The sequence below is a fragment of the Balaenoptera physalus genome, assembly GCF_965194825.1.
Source record: "Balaenoptera physalus genome assembly, chromosome: 9".
Classification (NCBI taxonomy): Eukaryota; Metazoa; Chordata; class Mammalia; order Artiodactyla; family Balaenopteridae; genus Balaenoptera; species Balaenoptera physalus.
Genome location: NC_138888.1, coordinates 47436342 through 47451608, shown reverse-complemented (window position 1 = coordinate 47451608; position 15267 = coordinate 47436342). Strand labels below are relative to the sequence as shown.

General features: G+C 35.7%; 2 long non-coding RNA genes across 2 annotated transcripts in view; one reads left to right on the top strand and one right to left on the bottom strand.

Annotated features, from left to right (window-relative positions):
- LOC309667209 overlaps positions 1–15267 on the bottom strand; it is a 418987-nt gene that overhangs the window by 30971 nt on the left and 372749 nt on the right. The window contains exon 2 of the long non-coding RNA XR_014267623.1: positions 9976–10039. This is a non-coding gene — a long non-coding RNA (uncharacterized lncRNA). The remainder of the gene's footprint in view (positions 1–9975; positions 10040–15267) is intronic.
- Positions 1–15267, top strand: part of LOC309667226 — a 297723-nt gene that overhangs the window by 208998 nt on the left and 73458 nt on the right. The window lies entirely within an intron of this gene.

Below are 15267 nucleotides of genomic sequence, written 5' to 3'. Positions count from 1 at the left end.
AGGAGAAGGCAGAAGATATTGAGCTTATACCTTCATATTCATAATGGAAATCCTCATGACTGATTTTTATAGGGAGAAAAGGATATTTAAGGAGTTTGATTTTTTATAATTTCATTGAAGTATATGTACAGAATGTGCAAAAATAATGTTTGTAACTCGATTAATATTAAATACAAAGTGAGACAACCTGGATAACCAACACTTACAAAGAAGAAAATAACCTGAACCCTAGAAGCCTTCATGTACAGCCTTTGAGTCAATAGCCCACCCCCACTACTTAATTTTAATGCTTTTTAAATTATTTAGCGTTTGATGATTTTCATTTTTATGCATTTCTAAGTTCTTTATTGACTTTTACTTTTCTAATCAGAAAAAATTAAAATAAGTTATATGCAAAACTAAAAACGAATTTTTTTCCCCTTCCTTTTAACAAAATCCTTTCAATTAAGAATAGTTATTTCTTTTTTTTTTTTTTTTTGTAAGTCACCTACTTTATTTATTTATTTATTCATCTTTGGCTGTGTTGGGTCCTCGTTTCTGTGCGAGGGCCTTCTCCAGTTGTGGCAAGCGGGGGCCACTCTTCATCACGGTGCGCGGGCCTCTCACTATCGCGGCCTCTCTTGTTGCGGAGCATAGGCTCCAGACGCGCAGGCTCAGTAGCTGTGGCTCACAGGCCCAGTTGCTCCACAGCATGTGGGATCTTCCCAGACCAGGGCTCAAACCCGTGTCCCCTGCATTGGCAGGCAGACTCTCAACCACTGCGCCACCAGGGAAGCCCCAAGAATAGTTATTTCTTGATAAACTGTGAAACTCTGCTTTAGCTACTATGTTTGGTTGGATTGTAGGAACAGAATACAAGGTTATCAACTGTGAACAAACAAAACACCTTAATGACTCTAGGGCTGATGTGATACTATCAATCTCATCTGCAGCACTAGTGATGCCTACACCTACTGAGATTTATCTCTGCCATGTAATTGGGCCTTCCTCCTGACAGACAATATCAAACTCAAGCCTCTAAAGAAAATCACATGAATCTATATGCATAGAATAGAGGAAGATTCTCATGGGTGCTACACGAGTATCTGTCCTGCATTTAGTTGTTACATTTTGATGAGATTTATCCTCTTATAGCTGAATCTGTGTTATAATCAGTTGGGCTAACCAGAGGCCCTAGATTTTGATGCTGGGACAGCAGTGCTATGGACTCAAGCTAATATTTTACTCAATGGAAATCATAACATGCTATTTCTCAAAACTGCTGCCTTCTAGCTTTTTAAAATACAGATCTTCCTGCTCCCAACAGGTCAGAAAAGTAGATTTTAATAACAAAATTATGAGTTTAGAAAGGAGCTCTATTTGAAAAAATCAATGAGGCCCCTTTGGTCTACAAGGAATAACTGTAGCAGAGCACACTCACATATTATGGCCTTGACTTATTCCTGTTCTATCTGTTCTGCTTTGCCCTCTCCCTCACTTAAGAACTGAACTTCAGGAGTTGAGGTCCAGGCAACATAGCCTAGTTCACAATCACATATAACTCCATAGCTCACAGGTCACTTTCTTGTTTCTTGGAAAGAGAAGGCAGGCTTGTCTAATTGTCTGTCAAGCTGGTGAACTCCCACGGTTCCCCAGAGTGTAAGCTGAAAGAAAATCTCTTCGCTATAGCCCTTTCCTTGCCAACACTAACATAATGGAGAGCATGTAAACAGTTGGCTGGACGGATTTTTACAGGGGTGAAGCAAAGCAAGAGCAGATTTCACTCAGACAACGGAATCCGCACTCTATATGCAAATGTCCTGGCTTCCATTTCTGAGGCTTTTCATATTTCAGGGTGTGCAGTCTCATAATGCACTCACACTGCCCACAAGGCCAGAGCATGGGGCTCTGAGGTCTTACCAGAGGATTTCAATTTCACTGATTTTAGGTGACCTCTGCTTCAAAGCAAAAGCTGAACTCCAGAGCTGAATTTTGGGGGGGAATTCTTTGTTTGCCTTTCACCCTTCCCTTTCTAGACTCTCCAAAATGGGTTTAATTCTAGCTCTACCAAGGCTTTTGGTAAACCAAACTGGACATTATGGGTCTAAAAAATATGTAGTTAATTATATATTACTGCAAGCACTGTGCTGAGGAATGATCATACTGGCTTACAAATATGCACTGTGTGAACAGAAACAACAACCAAAAAAAACACAGAGAGGCAAGAGAATGATGCCAGGTTGGGCCTTTGTGCTGTCAATCTTTTTTGTAAGTAAAAACGTGACATGAGATTGTGACTGGAACTTCTAAATTTCATGTTTTTCTTTCCTCCAGTACTAAATTGTCAATGTGGAGAAAATGTCCAATTTATAAAAAAAATTCACTGTAACAAAATGTACCATCAGAGTAAGATTTTGTCATTTGCTTTAAAGGCAGAGATCTAAATTCAAAAGAAAACATTTATTTTCTACCCTCTGGTTGTATTTGCAAATAGTAAGAGCTGAATGCTACCCTTATTACAGTGAATGACTATATGTGTATTTTCTTTGGTTCTTTGGACATGAAAATATCTGTTGTTTAATTCCAGGGATTTTTCAAATGTTTATATTAAAAAATTATATTTTGTTTTGTATTTAGTTATAGAAATCCTGAGGTGGTATTTATAGAACAGAAAATACTCTATTGTAAAGGAAACACTTCATTAATCAAATGTTTCCAAGGATATAGTTGCTAGATATCATGCGGAAAACTTCCAGATGCTTGAGAACACATTTTAATTATAATATGTAGTGTTTATTATGAAGAGGAAAAATTTTTGAATATTAAATTTGTACTACCTAAATGTATTGAATGTAAAACTAATAGTTTTATTTCATCAGTGATTAAATAACTACTTAATGTTCCCACCATATGCCAGATATACCACAGTAGCAAAGAGCTCATGACCTGAGCCACAATATGGACTGAGCACTTACTAACGTATAAGAATTCTTATAAGAGTGTGCAGTACTGTAGTTGGTGTGGGAAATAGAAAAATGAAAACTTGGTCTCCTACCTCAAAGAATATTATTTAATAGGAGAGATGAAACATATATGCATGTAAAATATAAAACCAAGTATGGTAATGCAAAAAGAGAGGTTGAAGTGCTCAAAGAAAGTAGAGAAGTCAGAAAAAATTTCTGGCTTTAGGGACAGTATTGATTACATCAAATAAGTGACAGCTGTACCAGATATCTGGACCAGTAAAAGATCCCAGTAGGAGGAGATGAGATAATGGATAGAGTATTCTTGGCGGGTAGAACAGCATGAGAATTACTCTTACTTGGCCAAATCACGTATGGAGTATTACAGTCAATTGCAGGCATTGATCTTTATGGAAAATAATGACAAATGGAAACATTGTATAAGACGAGGGTAGCCAGGATGGCAAGGTGATTTAAAAATCATGTGATATGGTGAATAGATGAAGGTTCAGAGAATATTTGTACTAGAATGAAAGACAATTAATTAAAGGAGATGTGATAACTATCTTCACATACTTGAAAGTCGTAATGTGAAAGAGGGATTAGCCATAGTCTGCACGGTTCCAGAAACAGAGCTAGTATAAATAGTAGGAACTAGAGGGGAGATAGACTTCAACATAAGAAATACGTTTCTAACAGTAAAAACTGTCTGAAAACGGAAAGAACAACCTCAAAGGAAGACTTTCAAGCAAGGCAGCAGGGATAGTGGGTGGAGCCACACCAACAAGGTCCAACTCTTACAAGTTGTATAATCATTGCTGCTTAACCTAAGCCTCTGTTTCCTCATCTCTAAAATGGGGAAATTAATTTTCAAAGGGCCATTGTGAGTATTTGGTGAGTGCTTAACCTATATAGTGCCTGACATCAATGCTCTATAAATTTAGCAAGCCAAAGACTGGGTGGTCTCTTAGCAAAAGTCATTATAGATTGAGATTGCAGCATAAAATGATAGTTTAAACCTGATCAAACTTGTGATCCTTCTACTTATTTGATTCTAAAGCAAATAAATGAAGAAAGTAGAGCTATTTAGAGATAGTGAAGTTATGCAAATTTGAAAAAAATAGGACATAAAGCTGATGGTTGCAAAAACAGAGGAGTTTTAACAGTTGTAGCGTGAATCAAGGTAGCCTAAGTGCCAACAAAGCCAAGAAAGTTCTTTACACTACAAGAAACAGTATTAAATGGTGGACAGGTGTCAAGAAGTAGTACAATGGACTTTGTGAAAAGGTGTCTCGTTGGTAATTTTCCCAAAGAGTTCATTTCAGAAGTCAGATTGCAACAGATTAAGAGATGACTAGAGTTGAGGATATGGAAGTAACTAGTGAACTGTACATTTCCTGAGAAGTGTATTTAGCATGTATCAGACAGTCTTTTAAACAACTAATGTAGTGGTTAAAGGAAGGACACCAAGCAGAAGTTTCAGCTGGGAGCAAGGTTAAAGGAAGTTGGAAAACACTGTTCTATAGACAGAGAAAAGGATTCACTAGGTAGCAAGAGATGAAGCTTCAGGAGAGGAAATACTCAGTGGGTAATTGATAAATAGAATCAGTTCTGGAATTAGACATTTCTCCAAGAAGTTCTGGTTCATTTTAATAGAAACAATATACAGACACCACAGCCTGGGCACTAGGAGTAATCTTTATTACTGGGGTATCCTTATTTCTGGGCTTATTCAGTGAAAATATAAATATAGATATAGATTAATATATAGACATAGATGCAGATAGTACCCGGCATATCATAAATACAAATTTCAATGTATATCTCTACCAACCTACTTTATCTATCTATCTATCTATCTACCTACCCACCCACCTAAATCCCCGAGTTCAGATCCATTTCCTAGAGTTATGGAAATAAAAACAAAAATAAATAAATGGGACCTAATTAAACTTAAAAGTTTTGCATAGCAAAGGAAATGATAAACAAAATGGAAAGACAACCTATGAAATGGGAGAAAATATTTGTAAATGATACAACTAACAAGGGATTAATTTCCAAAATACACAAACATCTCATACAACTCAATATCAAAAAAATCAAACAACCCAATCAAACAATGGGTAGAAGAACTAAATAGACATTTATTCAAAGAAGACATACAGATAACTAACAGGCACATGAACAAATGCTCAACATTCCTAATTATTAGAGAAATGCAAATCAAAACTAAAATGAGGTATCACGTCATACAAGTCAGAATGGTCATCATTAAAAAGACTACAAATAATAAATGCTGAAGAGGGTGTGGAGAAAAGGGAGCCCTCCTACAGTGTTGGTGGGAATATAAATTGGTGCAGCCACTATGGAAAACAGCATGGAGCTTCCTCAAAAAACTAAAAATAGAGTTACCATATGACATTTTGTTTCTGAAACATATCCTTCAGTAGCTACTTTAGTAAAAATTTGCCAATCCTCACTCAAGTTTTTCTTTAATTTGACATGACTTTACTCTATCCTTGATCTTGAATGATCATTTTCTTGAGTATGAATTCTAGTTGAAAGTTATTATCTTCAACTTCTTTTAAGATATTTTTTCATCATTTTCTGCCTTCTACTGTTGCTGATAAAATATTAGCTGCCAGTCTGATTAATGCTTCTTTGTAGGTAATTCTTTTTTTCCTCCCTGGCTGATTTTAAGAATCTAACTTGAAGTTTCACTATGTCTGTGGTGGATTTCTTTTTATCTTTCTTGTCTAAGTTAAGCTCCCCTCCTCTGCCTGTGGATTACCAAATTTCATCCATTCTAGATCTTTAAATATTGCCCACCTAATACTCCTCATTCTCTAAAAGAATTCTGAATAGATATATGTTAGACCTTCTTGTAATGTATAATATTACCTATTGTCATCTCTTAATCTCTTTTATTATTTCCATTGCCTTGTTTCTCTACATTACACATAAGATAATTTCTTCAGATATATCTTCCAGTGCATTAATTCTGTTTGAAATTTTCATTGAATTTTTAATTATAATGATTATATCTTTCATTTTAAAAAATGCTATTTTGTTCTCATAAGAAAATGAAATTTTTTCATTTGCAGTAACATGGATGGACTTGGAGACCACTATGCTAAGTGAAATAAGTCGGACAGAGTAAGACAAATATAAGAGCAATATAGGGGTAGGGTATTAAGAAATACCAACTATTAGGTATAAATTAAGCTACAAGGATAGATTGGAATATAGCCAAAATTTTATAATAGCTATAAATGGATTATAACCTTAAAATTTTTGAATCACAATATCACTAATATATAATATTGTACAACAACTATACTTCAATTAAAAAAGAATAAAAAAAATTTTTCTAAAACACTTTTCAACAATTGTGTTTACTTTTTCTGTTTTCAACAGAATATTAATATTTATATTTTTTCTGTTTATTAATGCATTTATATTTTATTTGATCAAACTGTCATAGTTTTTAACAAAGCAAACACACGTATTTTAGATCATATGAATTTTGATGTTGTAATTAGTTTTAAGTTTCAAATGTTTTAGCAAAGTGGAAAAAAATAGCAGATACATTTTCAAATATATTCTCTTGAGTTTCAACATTTATAAACACTATTTTTTTATTACAAGGATGACAAAGCATATAGGGACAGACTGTCCTCTTAATGGTAATGGAAAAGTGGTGAATTGATTTCAGAAAAGTGGTGGATTTCGGACTCTGCATAAACCTTCATTCCCGCAAAGGACTCAGGAAGACCTTTATTCCTGATAGGTGGTAGTGTTCAATGCCTGCTTCCCAGTTTCCTTCTTCCTCACCCCTCCTTCCTTTTTTTCTTCATTTTCTTTCCCCTATAATGTTCCTGAGAGTTTCACACTGTCAAGAAGCTTTCTATTTGCCATTTCCGCCCCCCCCAGCCTCACAGCTCAAGTCATCACAAAAAGAAGAGAGGAAGATTTCTACCACCAAAGTTGCTTCCTTGAAATTTAAGATGATGCATATTATACTTTGCATGTAAGCCAATCACAGTATTCAATATGGACAGTTTTTAATGCTAAAATTGTATATATATATTTATAGGTAAGTATATATAAGTTATATATATAATTATATCTATATACATACACACGCTATTTGGTAAAAAGGAGTATATGGCAGTAGGTTGTTAATCAAAACTGGAATTGAATCTAATAGACAGTTTTATAGGTTTTAAATTTCTCAGAATAGTAAAAAGATGAATTATATTCAGTTAAGCCACTAAAAGGTAACTCAAAGTCAATTCTCACATTTGATCTAGGCTGGACCATGAGAAAACTAGTAAAGCAGATGACTCTCAAAGAGGTAAAATAAAATCAACAACTACAAACTTCTATAATTCTCAGTTGATTTAATACTAGATTTTACTTTGTATGCTATCTCCCAATTTATAGCAATTGTAAGTATCAAAACTCATTAAAAGAAACTCACAGTGTCTGTAGATGTGAACCTGAAAAAAATGGCACAGTGTTGGATAATTTTATGTTATTATTGAAAAATGCAGAGGGAAATGAATAGAATTGTAATATTTTCTCTATAGATTAACAAACCAAGTTTATCATTAGATTTCACAGTCACATCAGTTAGGATGACTTTCTAAGAATACAAATCCATGGAGGATGGAGGAAGTGTTTTGGCTGTTCAGCATCAGCACTGCCTTCATAAATAGTAATCGTAACTAAATCTATGACTCCTTGTCAAAGATGTATATATTTTAACTCTTCAGTTCCCACCCCACCCCCCAAATCTTAATACATTTCTTAAGGAGTAGGTTTCATCTTTGCTCAGTCGGTTTTCTTTGCAATTACTGAATTCTCACAGTGTATTTTTAAACTTTTCTTAGAAGTGGATATTTTGGTGCAATGCATACAGACTACTCAGGGTTTTCTCTTAGTAACTACAGTTCTTTTAAAAAATATTTCACAATATGTAGAAAGCAAGCTATACCATTACAAAAAATTCATAAAAATTAAGGGAACCTCTCAAGATATAGATTTAGCATGTCACATGTAATTTGTATCAATTCCATAATAGTTTCATAGTTACTTTTTTTATATATATATACAGTCATCAGTTTAGTTCAGAAATATTGCTACTGGTGCAGTGATGAGTTCTTTTGTTCACCTTTGGAATAAGGGTTTAATTTAAAAATCAATCATATGTATATATGTACATAATTGAAATAATTCTGAAGATCTAATATTGTGGCATTGATAAAGGTTGTTCTGAATGGTTAGAACTCAGTTGTTCATTTTTTGCCTTTTCAATTTATGCGTGTCTAAATTGTTTGAAATTTTAACAAAGGGTATGCACTGTATTCGTAAATAAGAACAAAAATTAAAACCATTTCTTATCCAAAGCAAATTCTAAAACAAGTGTCATAAAGTCTACCCATAGCATTTATCTTCTATTTAAGGTTTCTTTGGAAGTTATACCTTGAAAGTTTATGAAATCATTACCAGTTTATATTTCAAGACTGTTTTAAAAATATGACTAAATTTGTAGAAAATCTGAAAATGGTAGATAGAGCTACCATGCTTGGTAAGAGAAATACTGTGGGAGCCATAAACATCATTTAAATTTTCTAGTAGCCACATTAAAAGTACAAATAAACATGTGAACTTAATTTTAAAAATGCATTCTATTTAGCCCCCTATGTCTAAAATATTATCATTTTAATGTACAAGTAAAATACAAATCATTCATAAGAGAAATTAAACTCTTTCCTTTGTGCTAAGTGCTTGAAATCTAGTACATATTTCACACTTGAGGAACATCTTAAATCAGACCATCCACATCTCATGTGCTAATAGCACATGGGGCCAGTGTCTCTCCTGGATAACAGAGAACTAAAACGTAGAGAATTAAGCTTTAATGACAATTATTGGTACTTGAAGACTCCCAATAGAAACTTTCAGGTAACGTGCTGTTTATCTGAAGATTTAAGAGTATTTCTTCTCAATTTCAAAATTTTCAGGTGGCATTTTTGTTAAAAATTATAATTTTTTAACATTAAAAAAATTTAGCCATTATACAGTTTTAATTGGCATTTAAATTTGATATAAACTAAAATTCTTATTTAAAAAGAAATTACTCAGAAAGAGTTGCTTCTAAAAATACAGGACTAGATAATTTGAGGAAATTTCCTCTAACAATATGAGTATATGTTAGATAAATTACAAGAAATATATTTTGTAATGGAATGCTAAAAATCATGAAGAAAAATCTTCAAGGCAAGCAAAAAGTAACATAGTAAGCACAAGACAAATTACTACCTTGCAAAGATTACATTCTAGTAATCCTTATCATTTACATAGTTTAAATAAGGCTATCTTCCAATTTTTTTTCAATTGTGCAACTCAGACAATAAGCCCATAAAGAGATAACTTATAATTAAATACCAAAAAATGATCTGATGGAGAATAATACAGGGTAGTGTAACAGAAGTAGGCCAGTGTGGCTAGACTGGAGTGAGGGTGGCTGTCAGTGGTTGGAGATGACAAGGAAGAGATGGGCTAAAGTCAGGTTCTGTGGTGATCTAGGGCATTGAAAGGAATTTGAATTGTGTTCTTTTGGAATGGGAAGCCAGTGGAGGGCTCTGATGATTGGAATATAAATACTTTTGTGTTTGTTTAGAATCTAGATTCTAAGAGCCAATTTGTAAAAAACGAACCCTAACTGTATAGTAACCCACAAATCATGTCTCTCTGGATCATGAAAAGAATGACATGGTCTGAGTTACATTTTATAAAAATCCCTCTGGTTCATCTTGACTAGGAGGGTGAGGGTAAAGAGAGAAAAAAAGACCAGTCAGTCCAGACTTGAATTAAGGCGGATTGTAAAAGTAATAAAAAGTGGATGTAGACTATATTTTGAAGGGAGAACCAGCTGGATTAGGTTACATGTGAATTACACATATCCACATTACATGTGGATTATATACATGCGAGATGTAAAGGAAAAAAGATCAGTTAAACATACCTGTAAGGTTTCTGGCCTGGAGTGGTTGAGTACATGGTGGTGCCATTTATTGAGAAGGGAATGACTGGAGGAAGAGAAAGTTTGGGATTATCAATACTATTGTCAGATGACAGCTGTATACATAGATCCACTGAGTAAAGTTGTATTAGCTGTAATGTTTGGGACTAGGGTGAGGCGAGTGTGTGACACTTGCCTTGGGTAGAAAATTTAAGGGGTCACCAAAAAACTTAGTAATCAAGATAATAAATACTATTTTAGTGCAATATTTTACAAATATTTTTAAGAATCAAAAATTAATGCAGGGCTTCCCTGGTGGCGTAGTGGTTGAGAATCTGCCTGCCAATGAAGGGGATACAGGTTCGAGCCCTGGTCCGGGAGGATCCCACATGCCGCGGAGCAACTAAGCCCGTGCGCCAAAATTACTGAGCCTGCGCGTCTGGAGCCTGTGCTCCGTAACAAGAGAGGCCGCGATAGTGAGAGGCCCGCGCACCGCGATGAAGAGTGGCCCCCGCTTGCCGCAACTGGAGAAAGCCCTTGTACAGAAACGAAGACCCAACACAGCCATAAATAAATAAATACATAAATAAATAAATAAACCCAAAGTTTAAAAAATTAAAAAAAAAAAAATTAATGCAAAATATAAAAAGTGTAAATAAACACAGGACCAGAAACAGTGCCATGCACTTATAGCAGAGTCTGAGGCAAAAGCAAAAATGTGCCTACCTGACATTTAAAACTATTACACTGAAATATTAATATTTTGATTTATTAAATATTAAATAATATTTAATATTTAATTGCATCATTCACATCACCTTAATCTTGGACCTGCTGATTGTGCATGGCACAGACACAAAGGTCACCATCTCATTGCAGTCTGTGTGAATGATGCTCCAGGACCTGGATTGTGTACAATCTCCACGGCAATTCATGGGGGCCCTGTGTGTATAGTAAAACCTCCCTGACAAAAAGCAACATTAATATATTTTACCTTTTGTGCTCAACATCGATAATTATTAGAGAAATTCAAATCAAAACTACAATGAAGTATCACCTCACGTTTGTCAGAATGGCCATGATGAAAAAGTCTACAAATAATAAATGCTGGAGAGGGTGTGGAGAAAAGGAAACCCTCCTACACTGTTGGTGGGAGTGTAAATTGGTGCAGCCACTTTGGAAAATAGTACTGACATTCCTTAAAAAAACTAAAGATAGAATTACCATAAGATCCAGCAATACCACTACTGGGCATATATCTGGAAAAGATGAAAATTCTAATTTGAAAAGATACAGGCAATATGACCCAGGAATTCCACTCCTGGGCATATACCTGGAGAAAATCATAATTCAAAAAGATACATGCACTCCACTGTTCATTGTAGCACTATTTACAATAGCCAGGTCATGGAAGCAACCTAAAGGTCCATCAACAGAGGAATGGATAAAGAAGATGTAGTACATATATATACAATGGAATATCACTTGGCCACAAAACAGAATTAAATAATGTCATTTGTAGCAACATGGATGGACCTAGAGATTATCATACCAAGTGAAGTTAGTCAGACAGAGAAAGACAAATATTATATGATATCACTTATATGTTGAATCTAAAAAAAAAAGACACAAACTTATTTACAATACAGAAAGAGACTTACAGACACAGAAAGCAAACTTATGGTTACCAAAGGGGAAAGGGGGTGAGGGATAAATTAGGAGGTTGGGATTAACATACATACACTACTATATATAAAATAGATAACTAACAAGGACCTACGGTATAGCACAGAGAACTACACTTGATATTTTGTAACAACCTTTTGTAATAACAATATTTTATAAAGGAAAAGAATCTGAAAAAGAATATATATATATCACCATGCTGTACACCTGAACCTAACACGACACTGTAAATCAACTATACTTTAATAAAACATATATAGAGGCAGAGTCAAGATGGTGATGTGGGAAGACATGGAGTTAGTGTCTCCCCACAACTAGGGTGCCTGCCAACTGCTGGGGGTGACTCTGATGCCCAAGGAGATGGGAGGAACCCCAAAGTGAACCAGTAGGATGTAGGGAGACTGTGGGGAGAGGAGAAGTGGACGCCAGACAGGATTGGCATCCTGAGGCCAGGGAGATCAGGAGAGGCAGGTGGGAGGCACTCTCTGGGAAGAGCAGGAGAGGAGCAGAGGACGATCGCCTGGCCCATTCGGGCTGGGGAGACTGCTGAGCTCCCAGGCTGATCCCGTCCTCCAAACCCCCGTCCAGACTGCGTGGGTCCTTGGGGGCATAGGAGGGAGGCCAGGGAGATCAGGAGAGGAAGGCAGGAGGGGCCCTCCCAGACTGGAGGAGCAGGAGAGGAGAGGAGGGTGTTTGCCCTGCCCACTCGAGCCCAGGAAGCCTGCTGGGCACCCAGGTGAGGTCCCCTGCCCTCTGAGACCAGGGGTGGGGGGCACACCTGGACTCCTTCTGTTCCTTGAGCCTAAGGCCCACCCCCCACAGCCCCCAGGGCCTTTTCCAGCCTTGTGGGTCCTGAGCATTGGTGCTGCCCACCACCCAAACCTCGCCCTTCCTTAGGCCCCGCCCTCCACAGCCAAGGCCTCCCCCCCACCCCCTTTTTTTTTTCCCTCCTATTTTTTTACTATTGTGGTACTGATGTAACTTCCGGTTGTTGATTCATCTATATTTTTATATTTATATTCTTCCTAACATATCTGTTAGTTTCCTAGTCTAATTTTATTTTTTACTTTGCTACTGTTGTGTTTTTTTTGTTTGTTAGTTTGTTTTTTTGCTGCCCAAGGTGGCTTGTGGGATCTTAGTTTACAAGCCCGGAGTTGGGCCGAAGCTCCTGCAGTGGGAGTTCTGAGTCCGAACAACTGGACTAACAGAGAACCTCAGACCCCAGGGAATATTCATTGGAGTGAGCTCTCACAGAGTTCCTCATCTCAGCACCAAGACCCAGCTCTACCCAACAGCCTACAATCCCCAGTGTTGGAAGCATCAGGCCAAACAACCAGTAAGACAGGAACACAATCCCACTGATAAAAAAAAAAAAAAAAAAATGAGATGGCAAAAAAATATGTCACAGATGAAGGAACAAGGTAAAAACCTACAAGACCAAATAAATGAAGAGGAAATAGGCAATCTGCCTGAAAAAGAATTCAGAGTAATGATAGTAAAGATGATCCAGAATCTTGGAAATAGAATGGAGGCATGGATTGAGAAAGTACAAGAAATGTTTAACAAAGATCCAGAAGAACTAAAGAACACAGAGACATGAACAACACAATAACTGAAATGAAAAATACACTAGAAGGAATCAGTAACAGAATAACTGAGGCAGAAGAACGAATAAATGAGCTGGAAGACAAAATGGTGGAAATAACTGCCAAGGAGCAGAACAGAGAAAAAAGAATGAAAAGAATTGAAAACAATCTCAGAGACCTCTGGGACAACACTAAATGCACCAACATTCGAATTATAGGGGTCCCAGAAGAAGAAGAGAAAAAGAAACGGACTGAGAAAATATCTGAAGAGGTTATAGTTGAAAAATTCCCTAACATGGGAAAGGAAATAGTAACCCAAGTCCAGGAAGCACAGAGAGTCCCATACAGGATAAACCCTAGGAAAAACACACCAAGACATATATTAATCAAACTAACAAAAATTAAATTCAAAGAAAATACATTAAAAGCAGCAAGGGAAAAACAAAAAATAACATGCAAAGGAATCCCCAAGGTTATCAACTGATTTTTCAGCAGAAACTCTGCAGGCCAGAAGGGAGTTATAGGATATACTTAAAGTGATGAAAGAGAAAAACCCACAACCAAGATTACTCTACCCAGCAATGATCTCATTCAGATTTGATGGAGAAGTCAAAAGCTTTACAGACAAGCAAAAGCTAACAGAATTCAGCACCACCAAACCAGCTTTACAACATATGTTAAAGAAACTTCTCTAAGCAAGAAACGCAAGAGAAGAAAAAGACCCACAAAAACAAACCCAAAACAATTGAGAAAATGGTAATAGGAACATACAAATCGATAACTACATTAAATGTAAATGGATTAAATGCCCCAACCAAAAGACACAGACTGGCTGAATAGATAAAAAAACAAGAACCACATATATGCTGTCTACAGGAGACCCACTTCAGACCTAGGGACACATACAGACTGAAAGTGAAGGGATGGAAAAAAAAATTCCTTGCAAATGGAAATCAAAACAATGCTGGAGTAGCAATATTCATATCAGATAAAATAGACTTTAAAATAAAGACTGTTACAAGAGATAAGGAGGAACACTACATAATGATCAAAGGATCAATCCAAGAAGAAGATATAAAAATTATAAATGTTTATGCACCCAACATAGGAGCACCTCAACACATAAGGCAAATGCTAACAACCATGAAAGGAGAAATCGACAGTAACACAATAATAGTAGGGGATTTTAAGACCTCACTTACACCAATGGACAGATCATCCAAACAGAAAATAAATAAGGAAACACAAGCTTTAAATGACACAATAGACCAGATAGATCTAATTGATATTTATAGAACATTCCACCCAAATGTGGCAGAATACACTTTCTTCTCAAGTGCACATGGAACATTCTCCATGATAGATCACATCTGAGTCACAAATCAAGCCTTGGAAAATTTAAGAATACTGAAATCATATCAAGCATCTTTTCTGACCACAGCGTTATTGGATTGGAAATCAATTACAGGAAAAAAACGGTAAAAAACACAAATGCATGGAGGCTAAACAGTGTGCTACTAAATAACTGAGAGATCACTGAAGAAATCAAAGAAGAAATTAAAAAATACATAGAAACAAATAACAATGAAAATACAACGACCCAAAACCTATGGGACGCAGGAAAAGCAGTTCTAAGAGGGAAGTTTACAGCAATACAGTCTCACCTCAAGAAACAAGAAAACTCTCAAATAAACAATCTAACCCTACACTTAAAACAACTAGAGAAAGAAGAACAAAGAAAACCCAAAGTCAGTAGAAGGAAAGAAATCATAAAGATCAGAGCAGAAATAAATAAAATATTAATTTATTTTATTAAATAAATAAATAAATAAATAAATAAATAAATAAAATAAAAACGAACAAAACAATAGCAAAGATCAATAAAACTAAAAGTTGGTTCTTTGAGAGGATAAACAAAATTGATAAACCCTTAGCCAGACTCATCAAGAAAAAAAAGGAGAGGATGCAAATCAATAAAATTGGAAATGAAAAAGCAGAAATCACAACTGACATTGCAGAAATG